Source organism: Pseudophryne corroboree, chromosome 1 (genome assembly GCF_028390025.1).
Source record: "Pseudophryne corroboree isolate aPseCor3 chromosome 1, aPseCor3.hap2, whole genome shotgun sequence".
In the NCBI taxonomy this organism is placed as follows: domain Eukaryota; kingdom Metazoa; phylum Chordata; class Amphibia; order Anura; family Myobatrachidae; genus Pseudophryne; species Pseudophryne corroboree.
The window spans coordinates 1,049,527,884-1,049,551,334 of record NC_086444.1 but is presented as its reverse complement, the minus strand read 5'-3'; positions in this window follow the sequence as shown (position 1 = coordinate 1,049,551,334).

The window sequence follows — 23,451 nt, the reverse complement described above, 5'->3', positions numbered from 1 at the left end:
ATGGAGACGGATGGATACTAGTATACAATTATGGACGGACTGCCGAGTGCCGACACAGAGGTAGCCACAGCCGTGAACTACCGTACTGTACTGTGTCTGCTGCTAATATAGACTGGTTGATAAAGAGATGTCGTAGTATGTATGTATGAAGAAGAAAGAAAAAAAAACCACGGTTAGGTGGTATACAATTATGGACGGACTGCCGAGTGCCGACACAGAGGTAGCCACAGCCGTGAACTACTGTACTGTACTGTGTCTGCTGCTAATATAGACTGGTTGATAAAGAGATGTCGTAGTATGTATGTATGAAGAAGAAAGGAAAAAAAACCACGGGTAGGTGGTATACAATTATGGACGGACTGCCGAGTGCCGACACAGAGGTAGCCACAGCCGTGAACTACCGTACTGTACTGTGTCTGCTGCTAATATAGACTGGTTGATAAAGAGATGTCGTAGTATGTATGTATAAAGAAGTAAGAAAAAAAAACCACGGTTAGGTGGTATACAATTATGGACGGACTGCCGAGTGCCGACACAGAGGTAGCCACAGCCGTGAACTACCGTACTGTACTGTGTCTGCTGCTAATATAGACTGGTTGATAAAGAGATGTAGTAGTATGTATGTATAAAGAAGAAAGAAAAAAAAACCACGGGTAGGTGGTATACAATTATGGACGGACTGCCGAGTGCCGACACAGAGGTAGCCACAGCCGTGAACTACCGTACTGTACTGTGTCTGCTGCTAATATAGACTGGTTGATAAAGAGATGTCGTAGTATGTATGTATAAAGAAGAAAGAAAAAAAAACCACGGTTAGGTGGTATACAATTATGGACGGACTGCCGAGTGCCGACACAGAGGTAGCCACAGCCGTGAACTACCGTACTGTACTGTGTCTGCTGCTAATATAGACTGGTTGATAAAGAGATGTAGTAGTATGTATGTATAAAGAAGAAAGAAAAAAAAACCACGGGTAGGTGGTATACAATTATGGATGGACTGCCGAGTGCCGACACAGAGGTAGCTACAGCCGTGAACTACCGTACTGTGTCTGCTGCGACTGGATGATAAATAATGATATAAAAAATATATATATATCACTACTGCAGCCGGACAGGTATATATATTATATAATGACGGACCTGCTGGACACTGTCTGTCAGCAGAATGAGTTTTTTATAGAATAAAAAAAAACACACCACACAAGTGAAGTCACACGACGAGTGTTTAACTTTTTCAGGCAATCACAATATAGTATACTACTAACTATACTGGTGGTCAGTGTGGTCAGGTCACTGGTCAGTCACACTGGCAGTGGCACTCCTGCAGCAAAAGTGTGCACTGTTTAATTTTAATATAATATGTACTCCTGGCTCCTGCTATAACCTATAACTGGCACTGCAGTGCTCCCCAGTCTCCCCCACAATTATAAGCTGTGTGAGCTGAGCACAGTCAGATATATAATATATACATAGATGATGCAGCACACTGGGCTGAGCAGTGCACACAGATATGGTATGTGACTGTCTTGTACTCCTGGCTCCTGCTATAACCTATAACTGGCACTGCAGTGCTCCCCAGTCTCCCCCACAATTATAAGCTGTGTGAGCTGAGCACAGTCAGATATATAATATATACATAGATGATGCAGGCATGCAGCACACTGGGCTGAGCAGTGCACACAGATATGGTATGTGACTGAGTCACTGTGTGTACCGTTTTTTTCAGGCAGAGAACGGATATATTAAATAAAACAACTGCACTGCTGGTGGTCACTGTGGTCAGTCACTAAACTCTGCACTCTCTTCTACAGTATCAGCCTCAGGTCAATCTCTCTCTCTCTCTCCTAATCTAAATGGAGCGGACGCCAGCCACGTCCTCTCCCTATCAATCTCAATGCACGTGTGAAAATGGCGGCGACGCGCGGCTCCTTATATAGAATCCGAGTCTCGCGAGAATCCGACAGCGTCATGATGACGTTCGGGCGCGCTCGGGTTAACCGAGCAAGGCGGGAAGATCCGAGTCGCTCGGACCCGTGAAAAAAAACATGAAGTTCGTGCGGGTTCGGATTCAGAGAAACCGAACCCGCTCATCTCTAGAAACCACCAGGCATAAACTCCACAAGCACAAAGATGACCAGGATAAAGCAATATCCCTAGTATATAGCAGCAGTTCCCATAAAGTGCAAACTCCACAAGCACATAAATGACCAGGATAAAGCAATATCCTTAATTTATAGCAGCAGTTTCCATAAAGTGCAAACAGTGTCCAGATTCAAAAAGTGCTAGTGCAAAAATAAAGTGCTTAGTGAAGAAAGTGCACAGAAAAATACTAAAATTCCTTTCTGAAGGTAATTAATGTAAAGGACGGGTGCCTTGGTGTCACCGTGCTACCTGATCCAGGGCTCACACAGTCAATAAACATCCATGCAGAGGATCCGGCACTCCAACCATAAATTGTTATAGATGCTCTGGTGCCTTCTTTGAGGGGTCTGCGCCCCAGCACATGCAGCAATAAACAGGAAGCGGCACTCAGAGACGTGGTAACTCGTGCAAAAATAAAGCAACCAAGCTTTAATGTATCATCACATCATCAACGTTTCGGGGGTTGTCCCCCTTCATCAGGATAACAACAAGTGAGCACAAAACAAACTTTATACCTTACCCCCACCAATGGAAGATTTTCAGTATTCCCGCCAGCATCCACGGAGTCCTCCGCCACTCCCCCCTGCATTCACGGCTGTTGCCGGAAGAGGAAGTGACGCGGACCACCGAAAAGACTGCTGGGTGCGTTCCCATGGAGACGCGGCACCGCTCGTATACAAGGACGCCGCCAGCGTTGTCACGGAAACCCGTGATCCGTAAGATGGTTAAACTAAAATATATATAGATGCATATAACTGCAAACCATGCTAGCCGCATCCCGTTTACCAGCAGTGTCAAATCATCCATCTTGCAACCATATAAACACAGAAAAACCATGACAAAAAATGTAACTGTATTACAAACAAATAAAGCTAATCTGCATCCCATGGAATCCGCTGCTACATTGTTATTAATTCTGGGTCAAATTTCAAGAATAACATTCTCATGTAATGAGTTATATATGGCTTGTGACACATAACATATGCCTCAAAGAATACATACAGGTGTAATAATAAACTCTATATACACATGTATACAAGGGTGTGGATTTAAACTTAAGTCAAATTTACTTACAATTAATTTATACCCCTGTGGATTTTTTATATATCATTTCATCCTGCGTCAGACATGTGTAACACACCAGCCTGATATGGATATATTCAGAGAAAACAGTTAAGACCCATGGTCTCATTCAGGCCTTTGGGAGCCATGGTGTCAAGGCGGTAAATCCACCGGGCCTCCAGCTGTAGTAACCTTTTATGTCTATCACCACGTCGCAGCGATAGGGGTACATGATCGATAATTTTATAACGTATGGTGGCCACACCATGTCCCAATCGGGCAAAATGGCGTGCCACCGGTTGTTCACTGTTCCCTGAAGAAAGTGCGGCTCTAATGGCCGCCCTATGTTGTGCCATCCTCTCTTTAAATTGGCACACCGTTTTGCCTACATACTGGAGCCCACATGGGCAGAACAGCACATAAATCACAAATTTAGAGGAGCAACTAAGGGGCCATCCGATTTTAAATCTCTTACCAGACTGGGCATGTACAATGGTGTCTCCAGTCTGGAGGTATCCACATGTTGTACATCCCAGACATCGATAGCATCCGTTTTTTCTAGTTAGAAAATTTGTTATCTTGTTTTGTCCAAACCCAGTGATGTCGGTCCGGACAATAATGTCCTTGATGTTCTTGCTTCTAGAATGGCCTGCAAGCAGACGAGTGCCATGCAGGCTGTTCAAACCTGGATCAGATGCCACCAGCGGCCACCATGATTTGACGTATTTCTCTTTAGCTGCGTTTTGTGTGTTAAATTCCGTGATCCACGGAATGGAGTTCTGTAGAGACTCCTTCTTCCGCTTTGTACTGGTCTCTGACAAAAGGGTTTGACGTGTGTGGCCTACTGCCCTGTCTTTGGCTTTTTCTAACTCAAGGATAGTAACAATGTAGCAGCGGATTCTACGGGATGCAGATTAGCTTTATTTGTTTGTAATACAGTTACATTTTTTGTCATGGTTTTTCTGTGTTTATATGGTTGCAAGATGGATGATTTGACACTGCTGGTAAACGGGATGCGGCTAGCATGGTTTGCAGTTATATGCATCTATATATATTTTAGTTTAACCATCTTACGGATCACGGGTTTCCGTGACAACGCTGGCGGCGTCCTTGTATACGAGCGGTGCCGCGTCTCCATGGGAACGCACCCAGCAGTCTTTTCGGTGGTCCGCGTCACTTCCTCTTCCGGCAACAGCCGTGAATGCAGGGGGGAGTGGCGGAGGACTCCGTGGATGCTGGCGGGAATACTGAAAATCTTCCATTGGTGGGGGTAAGGTATAAAGTTTGTTTTGTGCTCACTTGTTGTTATCCTGATGAAGGGGACAACCCCGAAACGTTGATGATGTGATGATACATTAAAGCTTGGTTGCTTTATTTTTGCACGAGTTACCACGTCTCTGAGTGCCGCTTCCTGTTTATTGCTGCATGTGCTGGGGCGCAGACCCCTCAAAGAAGGCACCAGAGCATCTATAACAATTTATGGTTGGAGTGCCGAAACCTCTGCATGGATGTTTATTGACTGTGTGAGCCCTGGATCAGGTAGCACGGTGACATCAAGGCACCCGTCCTTTACATTAATTACCTTCAGAAAGGAATTTTAGTATTTTTCTGTGCACTTTCTTCACTAAGCACTTTATTTTTGCACTAGCACTTTTTGAATCTGGACACTGTTTGCACTTTATGGAAACTGCTGCTATAAATTAAGGATATTGCTTTATCCTGGTCATTTATGTGCTTGTGGAGTTTGCACTTTATGGGAACTGCTGCTATATACTAGGGATATTGCTTTATCCTGGTCATCTTTGTGCTTGTGGAGTTTATGCCTGGTGGTTTCATAATGGAGCAAGGGGATATGATGTCTTATGTGCTGCAATGCGACAACTCAGACACCTTCAGTTACTCAGACATGGAGGCAGAGAACATCTTACACAAAGAGACTGCTTTCAATGTGGTAACTATTGATTCCCATGAGGAATTGTTCCAGGAATGGTACAAGCTTAGAAAGCGAGATCTGGACTTTACTTTTCACGGACGCACTTTATCTGACTATTTTCGCTCTAAATTAATTCCCCGCGGTTTTAGAATTCATAACATGCCCACCATTGGTCGCAACAGCATTCCTTTTTGTAAAAAATGGATTTCCATTTTAAATAAATGTTCTATGGACCTGATTTTATTGGTAATTGAGGAATCCACAAGGGAATGCGTTGCTACCAAAGAAAAATTACTGGTGTTTGAGACTGCTAATAAGAAGAAATTAGAGAAAGATAAAACCGTTAATTGGGTGGAGAAATTGGAGACCCAAATACAGTCTTACCAAAATGAATTAATAAAATTTAAAAAACAGAAATTGTTAAAAGTCCAACAGGATTATGAGTTGCACCGGGTATATTCCTGGCTGGGTTCTAATAATGAACCGAGGGGCCCAGCAAAACCATCATATTATAAACGCAGGCATTTCTCCAGGAACACCGCCAGTTCGGCTAGTGAGACAGATGAACGTTCCTCCACTGCCTCAACATCAAGAAAATCACATTCCCCTTTAGGCGTGAACACCCGGGCAGGTTACACCACCCGAAAAGGTCACGCACAAGGAGGGGCGGGCAACAAAGGCGGCAAGCACGCACAGAAGCCGCCCAAAGGGAAAAAGACTTAATCTTTAATCTCTCCACATGCATTTTAACACCTTCTGAAATTGGGGTCCTGAGTAAGGGGCTGTCTTTCGTGCCCACAAACCAGCCAGATATGTTCTATGACAAGATTGAGAACTTTAAACTACAACGCACTCTCAAACTCAGGGAATACCATGATAAAAAAGTGGACATTTCTCCATCTGAAGTATTACCCCGGGAGTTACACAAACTTGGACCGAGATCGCAGTTTGAACCCATCACAACCAACCCCTCTATTAAAACGTTCTGCCGCATGGTGGAGTCTATGCAATGTCCTAGCCCTAGTCAAATTCATCCCAATTTATCTAAACATGAACGTTTAGCACTTAAATCATTGGGAGATAGGCAAGACATAATAATACGCGGTGCAGACAAGGGAGGTTCAATTGTTGTGTTGGGTATAGATGAATATCGCACTGAATGTTTACGGTTGCTTAATGATGTTGATACCTATTGTTTACTTGATCATGATCCAACAGATCAATATAAGAGCGAATTGGATTGTATTTTGACACGGCGGTCACTGATGGGGTTATTTCAAGTGGTATATGTGGTAAATTAAAAACTGGGTTTCCAAAAGTACCAATATTTTACACTATACCGAAAATCCACAAGGATCCACTAAGACCTCCTGGCAGGCCCATTGTGTCTGCCAGGGGGTCTTTGTGTGAGCCAGTGTCCATATACCTAGACTTGTTCATACAACCATGCATCCAGAGCACTTTTTCCTATCTTAAAGATTCCACGATGTTGCTTAGACATCTGGAGGAGTTACAGATTGTTCCTGCGACTGTTACTATGGTGACACTTGATGTCTCCAGCCTCTATACCTGCATCCCTCACCGGGATGTGGAGGCTGTGAGACATTTATTGGTCAATAATCCACTGTATAAGGGACCTGATATAGAATTATTTTTGACCCTTCTCATGTTTACCCTCACGCACAATTATTTTTTATTTGATGGCCGGTTTTACCGCCAGAAAACCGGTTGTGCCATGGGGTCGGCAGTGGCTCCGTCACTAGCCAACTCATTTATGTGGGAGGTGGAATGCGAATTATTTTTTGAGAATGCAAGTATAGCGGAGGGTATGTTTGTGTACTATAGGTATATTGACGATCTCCTGGTGTTCTGGGATGGGGATCTGCAATGTTTACTCACACATGTTGATAATCACAATAAGTCTTCTAGTCCAATTAAACTCACAAATAACACCAGCTCCACAGAGATTCATTATCTAGACATAAAAATTTTGATTGTCCAGCAACGGATACAAACAACATTGTATACGAAGTCCACGGACAGAAATAGCCTGCTTAGGTATAACAGCTTCCACCCAAGGTCTACTGTTAGGGGTCTTCCATATTCTCAGTACTTGAGGGTATGTAGGACCACTAGTGACCCAGAGGATACCGTGAGGCAGTTGGAGATTATGACAAAAAAAATTTTAGACAAGGGTTATCCTATCCTTGAGTTAGAAAAAGCCAAAGACAGGGCAGTAGGCCACACACGTCAAACCCTTTTGTCAGAGACCAGTACAAAGCGGAAGAAGGAGTCTCTACAGAACTCCATTCCGCGGATCACGGAATTTAACACACAAAGCGCAGCTAAAAAGAAATACGTCAAATCATGGTGGCCGCTGGTGGCATCTGATCCAGGTTTGAACAGCCTGCATGGCACTCGTCTGCTTGCAGGCCATTCTAGAAGCAAGAACATCAAGGACATTATTGTCCGGACCGACATCACTGGGTTTGGACAAAACAAGATAACAAATTTTCTAACTAGAAAAAACGGATGCTATCGATGTCTGGGATGTACAACATGTGGATGCCTCCAGACTGGAGACACCATTGTACATGCCCAGTCTGGTAAGAGATTTAAAATCGGATGGCCCCTTAGTTGCTCCTCTAAATTTGTGATTTATGTGCTGTTCTGCCCATGTGGGCTCCAGTATGTAGGCATAACGGTGTGCCAATTTAAAGAGAGGATGGCACAACATAGGGCGGCCATTAGAGCCGCACTTTCTTCAGGGAACAGTGAACAACCGGTGGCACGCCATTTTGCCCGATTGGGACATGGTGTGGCCACCATACGTTATAAAATTATCGATCATGTACCCCTATCGCTGCGACGTGGTGATAGACATAAAAGGTTACTACAGCTGGAGGCCCGGTGGATTTACCGTCTTGACACCATGGCTCCCAAAGGCCTGAATGAGACCATGGGTCTTAACTGTTTTCTCTGAATATATCCATATCAGGCTGGTGTGTTACACATGTCTGACGCAGGATGAAATGATATATAAAAAATCCACAGGGGTATAAATTAATTGTAAGTAAATTTGACTTAAGTTTAAATCCACACCCTTGTATACATGTGTATATAGAGTTTATTATTACACCTGTATGTATTCTTTGAGGCATATGTTATGTGTCACAAGCCATATATAACTCATTACATGAGAATGTTATTCTTGAAATTTGACCCAGAATTAATAACAATGTAGCAGCGGATTCTATGGGATGCAGATTAGCTTTATTTGTTTGTAATACAGTTACATTTTTTGTCATGGTTTTTCTGTGTTTATATGGTTGCAAGATGGATGATTTGACACTGCTGGTAAACGGGATGCGGCTAGCATGGTTTGCAGTTATATGCATCTATATATATTTTAGTTTAACCATCTTACGGATCACGGGTTTCCGTGACAACGCTGGCGGCGTCCTTGTATACGAGCGGTGCCGCGTCTCCATGGGAACGCACCCAGCAGTCTTTTCGGTGGTCTGCGTCACTTCCTCTTCCGGCAACAGCCGTGAATGCAGGGGGGAGTGGCGGAGGACTCCGTGGATGCTGGCAGGAATACTGAAAATCTTCCATTGGTGGGGGTAAGGTATAAAGTTTGTTTTGTGCTCACTTGTTGTTATCCTGATGAAGGGGGACAACCCCGAAACGTTGATGATGTGATGATACATTAAAGCTTGGTTGCTTTATTTTTGCATGAGTTACCACGTCTCTGAGTGCCGCTTCCTGTTTATTGTTGCTATATATATATATATATATATATATATATATATATATCTAGTGGTCAAAGTGGGGCAGTATACGGCGGTATGGTATACCGCCACTTCTTCCACTGACCCAGAAATGCACTGAAAGTGCAGCAGGAGGCGAGGGAAGTGGCCATCCTGCTGCACATTGTGCTCCCCATTCCTGCGCGGCGGCCGGCGGCTGTGTAGAGCGCTGTATTAGCTCACAGCCGCCCGCCGCCGCTCACCGCCAGCCGCTCGCCGCCAGCCGCCCACCGCTCACCGCTGCCAGCCACCAGCAACAAATGAGGTAATGTTCCCCTGCTGTCACGTCTCTTCCTGTCGTCACTCTCCCTGTCGTCACTCTCTCTCCCTGTCGTCACTGTCGTCGCTCTCTCTCACTGTCGTCACTCTCCCTGTCGTCACTCTCTCTCTCTGTCGTCACTGTCGTCACTCTCTCTCCCTGTCGTCACTCTCTCTCCCTGTTGTCACTCTATCTCCCTGTCGTCACTATCGTCTCTCTCTCTCCCTGTCGTCACTGTCGTCACTCTCTCTTCCTGACGTCACTGTTGTCACTCTCTCTCCCTGTTGTCGTCACTCTCTCCCTGTCGTCACTCTCTCTCGCTGTCATCACTCTCTCTCCCTGTCGTCACTCTCTCTCCCTGTCATCACTGTCATCACTCTCTCTCCCTGTCGTCACTCTCTCTCTCCGTCGTCACTCTCTCTCTCCGTCGTCACTCTCTCACTGTCGTCACTCTCTCACTGTCGTCACTCTCTCTCACTGTCGTCTCTGTCGTCACTCTCTCTCTCCGTCGTCACTCTCTCTCTCCGTCGTCACTCTCTCTCTCCGTCGTCACTCTCTCACTGTCGTCACTCTCTCACTATCGTCACTCTCTCTCCCTGTCGTCACTCTCTCTCTCCCTGTCGTCACTCTCTCTCTCTCCCTGTCGTCACTCTGGCTGTCCCTGCTGTCACAATTTCAGCTCATTCAGTGTGCTACAATGTGAATTTCGGCTCATTCAGTGTGCTACAAGGTGAATTTCGGCTCATTCAGTGTGCTATAATGTGAATTTCGTATCATTCAGTGTGCTACAATGTGAATTTCGGCTCATTCAGTGTGCTACAATGTGAATTTCAGCTCATTCAGTGTGCTACAATGTGAATTTCGGCTCATTCAGTGCGCTACAATGTGAATTTCGGCTCATTCAGTGTGCTACAATGTGAGTTTCGGCTCATTCAGTGTCCTACAATGTGAATGTCGGGTCATTCAGTGTGCTACAATGTGAGTTTCGGCTCATTCAGAGTGCTACAATGTGAGTTTCGGCTCATTCAGTGTGCTACAATATAAATGTCGGCTCATTCAGTGTGCTACATGTGAATTTCATCTCATTCAGTGTGCTACAATGTAAATGTCGGCTCATTCAGTGTGCTACAATGTGAATGTCGAGTCATTCAGTGTGCTACAATGTAAATGTCGGCTCATTCAGTGTGCTACAATGAGAATTTCGGCTCATTCAGTGTGCTAGAATGTGAATTTCGGCTCATTCAGTGTGCTAGAATGTGAATTTCGGCTCATTCAGTGTGCTAGAATGTGAATTTCGGCTCATTCAGTGTGCTACAATGTGAATTTCGGCTCATTCAGTGTGCTAGAATGTGAATTTCGGCTCATTCAGTGTGCTACAATGTGAATTTCGGCTCATTCAGTGTGCTAGAATGTGAATTTCGGCTCATTCAGTGTGCTACAATGTGAATTTCGGCTCATTCAGTGTGGTACAATGTGAATTTTGGCTCATTCAGTGTGCTATTATGTGAATTTCGGCTCATTCAGTGTGCTACAATGTGAATTTAGGCTCATTCAGTGTGCTACAATGTGAGTTTCGGCTCATTCAGTGTGCTACAATGTGAATTTCGGCTCATTCAGTGTGTTACAATGTGAATTTCAGCTCATTCAGTGTGCTACAATGTGAATTTCGGCTCATTCATGTTAGGATCTCCTGCTCTGTGCTGCCACATCGCCATGGCAACCGGGAGGCAAGTGTTAGCAAAGTAACCTGAGCGCAGCTGATACTCCGGTCCGGGTTTTTACTGTGTAGTGGGTACAGGCTCTGTGCACGGCAGGGAATCTGGCGCTGGTTTTGTGCTCACAGTCTGTGAGGTCTGAGTGGGGCGTGGACAGCACCTGCTATATAAACCATCCTCTCAGGCTAGGCAAATGCTGCTGAATCTTTGTTTGTTAGTCAGTTCCAGAGAGTTAGCTAGTACTGTGTGACTTTGTATTTACTTGTTGCTTACTGCGAATAGGCCTTGGGATTCGGTACTTCATTCTGCCAATCCGGACCTAGCAGTAAGACTGGAGTCAGTTGGTTGACCTGCTGGGGTTCTTTTGCTATTCTGTGAACCCAGCAAGTTTGCGGCTGTACTCTCAGACCTGCTTGCTTAATCCTTCCTCACTGTGCAGGGCGTCCAGGTGTCAGTTTAGTGGCAGTAAGCTGAACCTGTGCCCTGCAAGTGGGGGTTAGGATTGTAGATACTCTCCTTGTGTCTATATTTCTATCTCTGACCAAGGAGTTAATTCCCACACCCGTTGGTAACCCTTTGGGGTTTTTTCTGTTGCTCTTAGCAACATCATTTCAGGTGCTCCACATGTTAAATCACTACACATCGCTTCATTGTCCGCTCTATTCCATCTGAGCATTCCTGACACTAGGGAGACACCCAATTCCTGAGCCTTTGGGCTTCTCCGTTCACTTTGTGTTTATTAGTTATTCCATCATCTCCTGTGTATGTTATGTTATACTGTCTGTGAGTTCATTTGCTTCGCTTCCCTCTCTGTTCATACACCGGTATACTCCTGTTAGCACTGGTGTGCGTAACAATTCAGTGTGCTAAAATGTAAATGTCGGCTCATTCAGTGTGCTACAATGTGAATGTCGGCTCATTCAGTGTGCTACAATGAGAATTTCGGCTCATTCAGTGTGCTACAATGTGAATTTAGGCTCATTCAGTGTGCTAGAATGTGAATTTCGGCTCATTCAGTGTGCTACAATGTGAATTTTGGCTCTATTCAGTGTGCTACAATGTGAGTTTCGGCTCATTCAGTTTGCTACAATGTGAATTTCGGCTCATTCAGTGTATTACAATGTGAATTTCAGCTCATTCAGTGTGCTACAATGTGAATTTCGGCTCATTCAGTGTGCTACAATGTGAATTTCGGCTCATTCAGTGTGCTACATTGTGAGTTTTGGATCATTCAGTGTGCTACAATGTGAGTTTCGGATCATTCAGTGTGCTACAATGTGAATTTCGGCTCATTCAGTGTGTTACAATGTGAATTTCAGCTCATTCAGTGTGCTACAATGTGAATTTTGGCTCATTCAGTGTGCTACAATGTGAATTTCAGCTCGTACTGTGTACTATAATGTGAATTTCAGCTCGTACCGTGTGCTATAAGGTGAAAGGGGCACCAGTACTAGATAGTATAAGGGGTTCTACTACACTGGACATGCCGCCTTTTGGGTGACCACACCCCCTTTTGGGTGACCACGCCCCCTTTTCTAGAGCGCGCGCAAAATTACGTCCTTGACTTTTGCATACCCCCACTTCAAAATTTCCACTTCAACCACTGTATATATCTATAGGTACGATATGCCGGCATTTGGTATGCCGGCATTTGGTATGCCGGCATTTGGTATGCCGGCGGTCAGAAGACTGACTGCGGCATCCGATGCTTAGATTCCTAAAAGGAGTTAGGCAATTATACTTACATTCCCCCAATATCCCTCTAACCCTCTCTGGCAGCAGCCTAAACCTAATCCTGCATCCTATCCCTAACCCTCCCTTGCGGTGCCTAAACCTAACCCCCCCGCCCCGCAGTCTAACCCTCCCCCTCCCATTAAATCTATACTCCCCCCCAACCCCCTGCTGCTTACCTGAGCGCAGCCATACTGAGCGGTCGTTCGGGATCCCAGCGGGTTGTTTCCCTATTTGACAACGGCAGCTGGAAAGTGGGTATAGGTGCGTGTGTGTATGTGGGGAGGGGCGTTGGGGTGGAGGGGGGGCAGTAGGAAGACGGTTTGCCTAGGGTTCTAAGAATCCTTGCACCGGCCCTGGACCTGGTCTACCACTGCTATCCAGATGATACACAACTGTACCTGTCCTTTGCTGCGGGTACTGAGAAGCCAATAACAACCCTAAATGGCTGTCTAGCTGAGCTCCATGAGTGGATGAGTGTCAGTTGGCTGCAACTAAATCCTGATAAAACAGAGGTCCTTATGATAGGACCTCAACATCAAAGGAAAAGATTGCAGCATAGTCAACCAACTGGACTTACCCTTTAATAATCAGAATGACAAACCACTGATCGTGGCATTGTCCTGGATAGTAGCTTGACTCCTAAACATCAGATATCAGCCACAATCAAATCCGTTTTCTTCTCATCTGGGGAACATTGCCAGTATCAGGCACTTAATTCCCTCTGAAGACCTGACAAAAGTCATATATGCATTTGTATCATCTCGATTAGACTACTGCAATGCCCTCTATCTTGGACTCCCATCAAAAGAATTGCACCGCTTACAGCTGATACAAAACACAGCAGCCAGGCTGCTAACCAACCAGCCCTGTTCCAGCCACATAACACTCATTTTCTACTCCCTCCTCTGGCTGTCCCACACCCCTGAATTTGTCTATGGGCCCTAAATGTGTTGAGGTTGTAGATTTTGCCCATGATTGCATGGTTTTCTTGCGGGTGCTCCAGTTTCCTCCAACAGTCTACAAACATACTGGTACAGTAGGTTAAATGGCTCATGACAAAATGAAACCTCAGGTGTATGGATCCAGTATATAATACTGGCTGATGGGATGCCGGTTGCGAGTTTTGCTCGCCATAGGTTTTATTCCCACTGCAGGTATCCCGGCAGTTGACATTTTGATTGCATCACGGATGTATATGTGTGTATATGTGGCAGGGAATATAGATTATAAACTCTACTGGGGCAGGGTCTGTGAGTGAATTTTCTCTTTGAAGTGCTGCAGATATATATGTGCAGTATAAATAACTAGTATTAATACATAAATGTTCTCAGAGTCATACAGTAATGTAGTCATCTACAATACCTACAGTACCATTCAGTAACTGGTCTTCAGGCTACTTACTAAATACATTTTAAAGAAATATCAAGGCTTTATCCTTAAATAATTGTCAATTCAGGTAAACAATAATCAATATTTGCAGAACAATCTCAATCATTTTAAAAGGCCCTAAGTCTGTTTAATAAAAAATAAATAAAAAAAATGGGTGCTTAGACTGATTTGGGTGGTCCCCCATGATCCTTTCCTCAAATCTTTGTACCTTTAAAATCCCCTATAAAGGATGAGTCTCTGATATCCAAATTATTCCAGAATACAAAATTATTTGATTGCGGCTGAGGTAGTTACACTTCTGCTTTCTGATAGTTCGGTGTACACAAACTTTGTTTCATTCAGAAAATTATTAAAAATAACGTTTCAAAATTACCTTCCGACTATGGCCCTCATTCCGAGTTGTTCGCTCTCTAGCTGCTTTTAGCAGCAGTGCAAACGCTAAGCCGCCGCCCTCTGGGAGTGTATCTTAGCTTAGCAGAAGTGCGAACGAAAGGATCGCAGCGTTGCTACAAAAAAAGATTGTGCAGTTTCAGACTACTCATAGCTTGCGATCACTTCAGACTATTTAGTTCCTGTTTTGACGTCACAAACACGCCCTGCGTTCGGCCAGCCACTCCCCCGTTTCCCCAGCCACTCCTGCGTTTTTATCTGGCATGCCTGCGTTTTTCAGCACACTCCCCGAAAACGGTCAGTTACCACCCGGAAACACCCACTTCCTGTCAATCGCTCAACGATCAGCAGTGAGACTGAAAGTGTCGCTAGACCTTGTGTAAAACAGCATGGGCTTTTGTGAAAGTACGTCGCGCGTGCTCACTGCGCATCATATGCATGCGCAGAAGTGCTGTTTTTTTTGCCTGATCGCTGCGCTGCGAACTAAATCAGCTAGCGATCAACTCGGAATGACCTATGTTTTTAGTACTATGTCTCTTTTGTATTGCTATGTCTATAAGGTGTATATGAAACAAATGCATTGTTGTATGCATCGTTTTTAGACATGTGTCCCATCCCCAAGATGTCTCATTATGGTATGTAAATATTCCAATACACTGAAAAGTCCAATATCAAAAAGACTTGTGGTTCCAACTTCCAAGCTTTTCATATACAGGAGACTCAACTTGTATACATTATGCTTATACTATTACTGTGTATTGCAAATCATTACAGCATTTTAATTAAAAACAGTTTCCATTACGTGTAGCCAACATAACAGTAGCTACAATAGAATATGTTATAAATTCAGAATTGAACATGACTTAAAGTTGAATTCAAACCTAAATGTGGGTCAAAAAAGCATGTATTTTCAGTACTAAGGGGGTAATTCAGAATGGATCGCTGCAGCGGCAGCGATTGCAGTCTTAATCACTTTGTGGAGTGCGCTCGCGCACCCCCAGAGACCAGTGAGATGCTATCAGCTGGTCCCACTGGTGCGATCGCCTCTGCCTGAATGACTGGAAGAGGCGGTCACGGGGCGGGAGGGGGCGTGCCAGTGGCGTTAGAACCCTGTTGGCGGGGCTCGGTCCAAAAAACTGAGGCATGTCCAGACCATTGGGGTGGGAGGGTGGGCCGCGGCAGCTGCGTGATGTCACATGACTGGCAGGGAGCTACTCGTCAGGTACAAAAGCATAGCTGCCGTATCCGTGCGGTGTCCGCATGTCTGTGAAACTGATCGTAGATGTGCTAAATTTAGCACATCTACGATCCGTTCTGAATTACCCCCTAAAATGGCAATCACTTACACAAATAGTAGCAATAGTAATAGTGATAATAAAAAGTACAGTGTCTAAAAATGTATGCAAAGATATAGCAGAAATTATAACTTTCAATAGAAACATGAGTATTTGAGGAAAGGTACAGTTCCTAAAGCTTGATCAGTTGTGATAGATATGATGCACAGGAGACAGGAGAATGACTAATGTTGATCTTTATACAGAACAATCTGATAAAACCAATTCCATTACAGAGAATGTGATGGATAACACAAGAGGACACATTTTTCCTCGGAGAAATTATAAACAAACATGTGAAGAAGAGATACTTAGACCAACTTAGATAATGATTTGATTGATGGCAAAACACACAACCGTTTCTTTGAGCTAAAGTAAAATCTGCTAAGAATTATAGACTCTAAAACAATGTTTGCTGTTTACAGAAAGCTTAAAACTTCACGTATATGCAGCTGACAACATTTTGTAGTATTAGAGCTAATACTCATGGGCCCTGAATAACCAACGCCTGTTTCAAGTGTATACTGTACACAGCCTAGTATGCTGGGCTTATTTTTAATAGAGCGTTCAAACGATTTTCTCTAAGGTTCCCAGCAGTATAACATGATATATACTTTTGAGTTATCCAACGCTAAATGTATTGTAATAAGATTAAACACTTGTGAATGCTTCAGTGGAAATTGCATGTGGAAATTGGTGCAAAGTAATGTAATCAATAGTTGTATATTGGCAGAGCCGGCCCTAACCAATATGATGCCCTAGGCAAGATTTTGGCTGGTGCCCCCTAGCACAGCCGCTAGTTCTGCAGGAGATGCTTGGCATGAGTCAACTGGTAGCTCTGCTAATATCGGGTGCCTTTTGTTTATGAAAATGCATCATATTATTTGCATTACTATGTGGCAAGGATGCACAAGCAGCTTCTGCTGATTAAAATTATATGTTGCATGCCTATATTCTGTGTGCGACTGTGGCTGTATCTGCATACGAAATGCTACATTACAGTGATTTCCAAGAATACACTGCAACGTAGCATTTCGTATACAGATACAGCCGCAGTCACACATAGAATATAGGCATGCCGCATATCATTTTAATCAGCGGAAGCTGCTGGTGCCCCTAAGCATACCAAATGCCCTAGGCATTTGCCTAGTTTGTCTATGCCTAAGGCCGGCTCTGTATATTGGGCCTGATTCAGATGTGGTTGTAGGTGCTACCGCTGCTGTATGCATGGAAGTATCAGCGATAGTACAAATATGTTAATACAGCAGAAGGTGTCACACCTCCTACTGGCCTAAGTGATCCGTGCTGCAATCTAGGACACAACATCAAATCAGCTGTGATACCATCGGCCGGCTGCATGACCAATGGGGTCGTGCAAGCCGACCGCAGCAGAACCAACAAAGAGGTCAGGAAATCCTGGACTCATCACTCTCCCAAAATGGCAGTGACATGCCTCCATTATGTAAAATGAGTAAAGATTCTGATGTACTGTATGTAGATGTTTGTGTGGTTTGATGGGCCTGCTAAGTAACAATGGTGGTCATTCCGAGTTGTTCGCTCGTTGCCGATTTTCATTATGCTGTGATTTGTTTCTAAATGCGCATGCGCATGGTATGCAGAGCGCATGCGCTAAGTTACTTTACACAAAACTTAGTAGATTTGCTGGTGTACGTGCAGCGCTTTTCAGTCGCACTGCTGATTGGTGAGTGATTGACAGGAAAGGGGCGTTTCTGGGTGGTAACTGAGCGTTTTCCAGGAGTGTGCTAAAAAACGCAAGCGTGCCAGCAGAAAACGCAGGAGTGTCTGGAGAAACGGGGGAGTGGCTGGCCGAATGCAGGGCGTGTTTGTGATGTCAAACCAGGATCTAAACTGACCGAGCTGATCGCAATCTAGGAGCAGGTCTGGAGCTACTCAGAAACTGCAAGAAAATATTTAGTAGCAGTTCTGCTAATCTTTCGTTCGCTATTCTGCTAAGCTAAGATACACTCCCAGAGGGCGGCGGCCTAGCATTTGCAATGCTGCTAAAAGCAGCTAGCGAGCGAACAACTCGGAATGAGGGCCATTATTAATAGGTCTACTGGTTGAAGTTTATTTCCACAAAGGTTCTGTATGATTGTACAGTGGTGAGTCCAGGATTTCCTGACCTCATCACTCCCCCAAAATGGAGGCGGAACACCTTCGTGTTGGGAAACGGAGGCCATTGCCACCCCCTCCCTACCCATAAACAGTGATTAACAGTCTGCTGCCGGTCTAAGTGCGACACCACAGGCCTGTACTGCATATGCGCAGTATGGGTCAGGTGCATGCGCAAAGTACCGAACGTCACAACTACATCAAGACCTTAATCAGGCCCATTGTGACTAGTTAAATTTTATCAACTTTCATTAAAACCAGGTGCACATGACATTCTAAATTACAATTTGCTTTTATATTGTTCATACATGAACTTAATGAATGCAAATGTCTGAGTGTTTCCTATTTATTTAGTGGAGATTTGAACCTTTAAGCAATATTAGTAAATACCCTTCAATGACTACATACTTCCCAGCATGATAAATCACAAAATGGAGACACTTAAGACTCTTTCTAGGAAGACACATTTCTAATTGGAGCTTCAATTAATTACAAAACAGATTAGATTCAACAAAACCACTGTTTTAATAAAGAATTAGGATTGTTCATCAATAATCAATGGTTATCAATCATCAATAGTTTGCTGGCAATGGGCGATGGTTTTACTATCAAAGGAAGAAGTTGAAAGGTGCACATCGGCTGCACAGGTCTAATGCTGGAGGTCTGATGTTGGTTACTTTCTCCTTTGCTAATGCATGCCTTAAAACCATCAATGATTCAACCTTAAATGGCTGAGTTAGGTCATAGGCAAATATTACCAAGAGCCTATGTGAGAGATCAAAGACAGCCCAGCTGATGAACAAATGAGGCTTGAAAGCAGGAACTGGAAATGAGTGATTCACGCCCACCCACTGGAGAGACAGAATAAACAAATACAATATGCAAACTGTTGCGCTACCAAAAGGAGCAGCTAAATTCCACAAATGTAGCCACCACATCTTCCATATATTAAATACAAATACTTGTGTGGTACAGCGCTTTCCTAATTGAGATATAGGACAGTCTAGTTAATTATCAATGGAAGTTCATTCGATTCTTTTAAAAAAATATCTGAAAAACATTAAACATATATCAAGTCAATGAAAGCGGCTGCGTTCCCACATGCACAGCTGAAAGCATAGGAGGCCATGGTCAAATGGAGAAACACCACATGCCATAGGGCTGGTGAAATTTTTATTTGTGCAACCAATGATGGAGTATAGGGATGCACTGTATTACAGCATGGTCGGATGCTGACAGTGGGCATCTCAGTCCTTGCGTATTCGGTCACATGGATGTATACTAGGACACTAGGAAAGGACTTTTTAGTGGCATAAGCGGGTTGGTATGTGTTACCGGCGGGCGGGATCCCGGCGGTCAGCAGAATGCCTGCGGGGCGAGGGCAACGAAGCCACTTGCGGGCTCGGGTTCTATCCCCACTCTTTGGGTGTCGTGGACACCCACAAGTGGGAATAGTCCCTTTTAGTCAGCATGCCGACTGTTGGGATTATCAGTGTTTGGGATGCAGGGGGAGGTATTGTGACTGGCGGTTTTATGACTGCCGGTCACATACATCCCACATAAATTTGCAGATAGGCAAGCGCCAATAGATGCTTTATGTGTTACAGAATCAGAACCTAAGTATGCTACTGTAGTATATAATACAAAGTGATTCTTATTCATTGAGGTGTTTATATGGTCAGCATCTAAAAAGAGTGATCAGGTAGATAGCCACAATTATTTATTTGAATTTGTCCCCTAAATGACACAGATACTGTAGATTTTTTCTTGTAATAGATGTATGCTATTCTTTTGTATTTTTGAGAAGGTTCCATAATGCTAGAAACAATAAACAAGGCAAACTTCATTGAGCTAGTATTTATTTCAGTAAATGTTTCATAATTGATAGCAATCACTGACAGCAATCCATCCAGATCCAGGTTTATTGAGTCTCAGGTCAACTAGGAGGCCACTAACAATAGAATTGCCAAAGTAGTTTACTAGCAAAGTCATTAAAAACTAATAAGCAAATATTCCCACCACATAAATATGTTGAACACACTGTAGCACCCCATTTCATATTATGCCGCAGTGCCCCAGCCATCATGCCATACAGTGCCTCCAGTTCACATTATGACACTGTACGCCCTGCCCGCATTATGCTACACTGTATTGCTTGTTGTTCACATTATGCCATGCAGTAACCCTAGTGCACATGATGTAACAGTGCCCCAGTTCACAATATGCATCCCCACTGCTACTCAACTCCCCGTGATCTTAATTTGTGGAAAATAAAGGCTTCAACAGTACCTTCTGCCACACCCCGAGCATATCACTAGTGCCACCAGCAGCGGTGCAAGTATGCGGGTATGCTTGGGTATGGAGATTCCAAAAAAAAAGGGGCTATCACACACATGGCCACGCCCATTTTCGGCATTCAGTACCACTACGAAATTTTTTCTACTTACACCACAGGCCACCAGGGACCTTCTAATTCCTCCTCCTTTTGTGAAGTTCCTGGGCAACCACCCTGCCACCCTGTTGTTAATCCACAAATGCTGTGGCAACCCCCCCACTGCCCCCCCCCCCCCCCCCCCCACACACACACACACACACACACACACACACACACACACACACACACACACACATAGTGTTGGTAGCTAATCATTTTGTGCATTGCAGTTAGCCCCAAATCTGTGAGACTCCATCACTTCAGTTATAATTGTACATAATGAAATATACCTGTAAGGGATATTAGCAACCAAGGTCTCAAGATGCATATCTCATTTACTTAAAACCATTCCATATAAGACAATCTAAATCATTTGCCCTGTACAAGGTCATTAATGGGCTAAAGTGACAAGATAAACTGAATGGCTCACTTTAATATTGGCAATACTTTATACTCTGTTCTCTGTGGAAGTGTGAATGCTGATTAATGACTGCCCCCAGGAACTGTTCTTACTTTTCTCCTCTCAGCGTCATTTATTCTCTCATCCTGAGGCCCCTCTATTGCCATAGCAGACATCACAGTGTCACTTCCACAATGCTGCCAGGAGTATATTGTGTGCCAGGAGCAGGGTGCATAATGAGGAAGCTGGGGCAATGGAGGAGATGACCCTTCAGGGCTGGCCTCCATTGTTTTCACTAGATCAGTCACTGCTGCCAAGTAGCAATTTGTGCTGTTTCTTGGCCATGTCGCACTTTGTAAATGACTGCCTCTTATGGAGGAATAGCAGTGTTGTTAGCAAAAGCTGAATGAGGGCATGTTCAAATCAATAAATTAGATCTATAAATGTGAATCCCTTTTAAGTATGATATTACTGTACTTGGCAGTGATCCCTTACTGCTTACAGTTTAGGAACTTTCACTCCTCTTGCTGCTTAATCCAGGCATGGTTTAACTGCTACAATTCCAGAGAGCATTATTAGATGCTGACTTTACATTTCACCTACTGTAATGAATGTTCACTTTCCTTGACAAAGGGGCAGGTAAGCCCTGAATCATTGGTATGTCATAGCATGGTCAATACACTATAATCCGTTATAAAGACTCTGAGTGCCACTGCTTGTTTGAAATCGGGAATATTGTTATACTCCGGAGGCCACCAGAGCAGTATATATTTGGAGGATAGTGTCGGTCCATTGGATATATATATATATATATATATATATATTACCTTATATATGTGTATGTGGGGACATTGTAAGAGACTGCAGCATGTACTGATTCCTAAAGATGGATCGGAAATTCGGGGGGGTCACCTCCGATTTTCGCCTCTGAGCGCCTGGTATGAACTTTCCCGGAAAATTACTCCAAAGTGACAATTTCCTGGCATAAAGTCTCTGCATGCACTGCAAACAAACTAAACTACAAATTTGCCATATCAGGTCTTATAATAACATCTTTAGATGTATTTCTATGATACACTAGTAGTAGCAGAAATTCAGCATTGTGTCCTCTTCCATTTCTCCTTACGCTGCATTGTTTACCATTGTTAAGATGGAAAAGCAAAATAATTTGAAGATCGGAACCTTTACTGTTATCTACTATGTACATAGGGGGATTAAGCTTCAGCATTAAGAAACAGTGTTAGTATTGTCCAGAAAGGTTTGTGTGTGAGAATTGGATTTATATATTCAAAGAAACAACTTTTATAAAATTGTATAGACAGTAAAACAGAAGGGATCCTTGGGTGCAATGTTATATTGTGAATGCATACATATACCTTGCATTTAGTTCTGTTCTTCAATCTGGTTTTATTTCTGGATCACTGCATTGTTGTCAGGATGAAATATCTTGCATTTCTAGCATGAAATATCAGGTTACTTTTCTGACACTCTCATATTTTTCAATATACCTTCTCTATTTTCTAACCGGTTTTTGCGTTGACATACAAATGTATCCGGAATTACTTGCAATCTTCCGTACAGCATTCACAACATGGTAACTATTGGCCTATTTACTCATTGTATCTCCCTCTCAGAAGCAAAAAGACCCCTGTGGATGTTGTATCTCACTATAAAATAACGCTGCGCAATAACTCAGCAGTAAAATATTCAGGAATGTTTGTGGTGACTATTAAAAAAAAAAGAAAAGAAAGAAAAATATCAGACATACTGAAACAATTTGTACCTGACACATTTGGAGCGGAAATTAGATACTTATTTGTCACGCTGCATAAACTAAATATTTGTCAAGCTGCATAAACTGAGCATTAGTTTGGTGACAAATACAAAAAAACTGCTGTAGAATGAAGCAAATTCTACGATAAGTGCTATTATAAAGGAAGAATTAGCAAACACAGGGCCTGGTTCAGAGATAGAGGTGTCAGTGCTGTACACATGTGACACAATGATCTTGCTAAGGCAGTGAGGGTTTATTTGGGAAGTGATTGAAAGCAATGGAGTGATTGTGGGAGGTAATGGGGGATTGGAAACTCAAACACAGCCATATCACAACTGTTTCAGGGGTGGCAGTGGTGGCACCAGAGTTATTAACACCTGGAGCAGCAAATAGTACTTCCGCTGTGCTCGAAAAGGGGGTGTGGCCTCACAGGAAGGGAGCATGGCCTACTGATCGACCCCTTTACATCACTATGGGGTGTGCCATTGGTGTATCTATAATGGGTGCAGTGCACCCGTTTGTTTAAGACTTACCTCTCTGGAGTCCCCCGTTGGAGCCATCCCTTCTCGGCAGCGCAATAGAGTCCTAACACTAGGGGGAACAAACTCTATTGCACCTGCTGAAAACTCCAGAAATGTGGCACAGCGGCCATTTTTACGGAGTTTTGCGCATACGCATTAGGAAAATCTTCGAGAAATGGCAGCCGAGCCGTGTTCCCGGAGGTCTGCACATGTGCAATAGTCTGTGCTCAGACTCTATTGCCGCTGTGGAGAAGGATCGCACCGCCGGGGGACTCCGGAGAGGTAAGTATTAAAACCTTCTGCCTCGGTCAGAGAGAAGGGGGCTCCTGATGCAGAAGGCTGCACACGGTCCTCCTCCTCTCTTAAAATGCCCCTGGGGTGTGCCCGGTATTCCTGGAGATGCTGGACTCTAGCTGCACT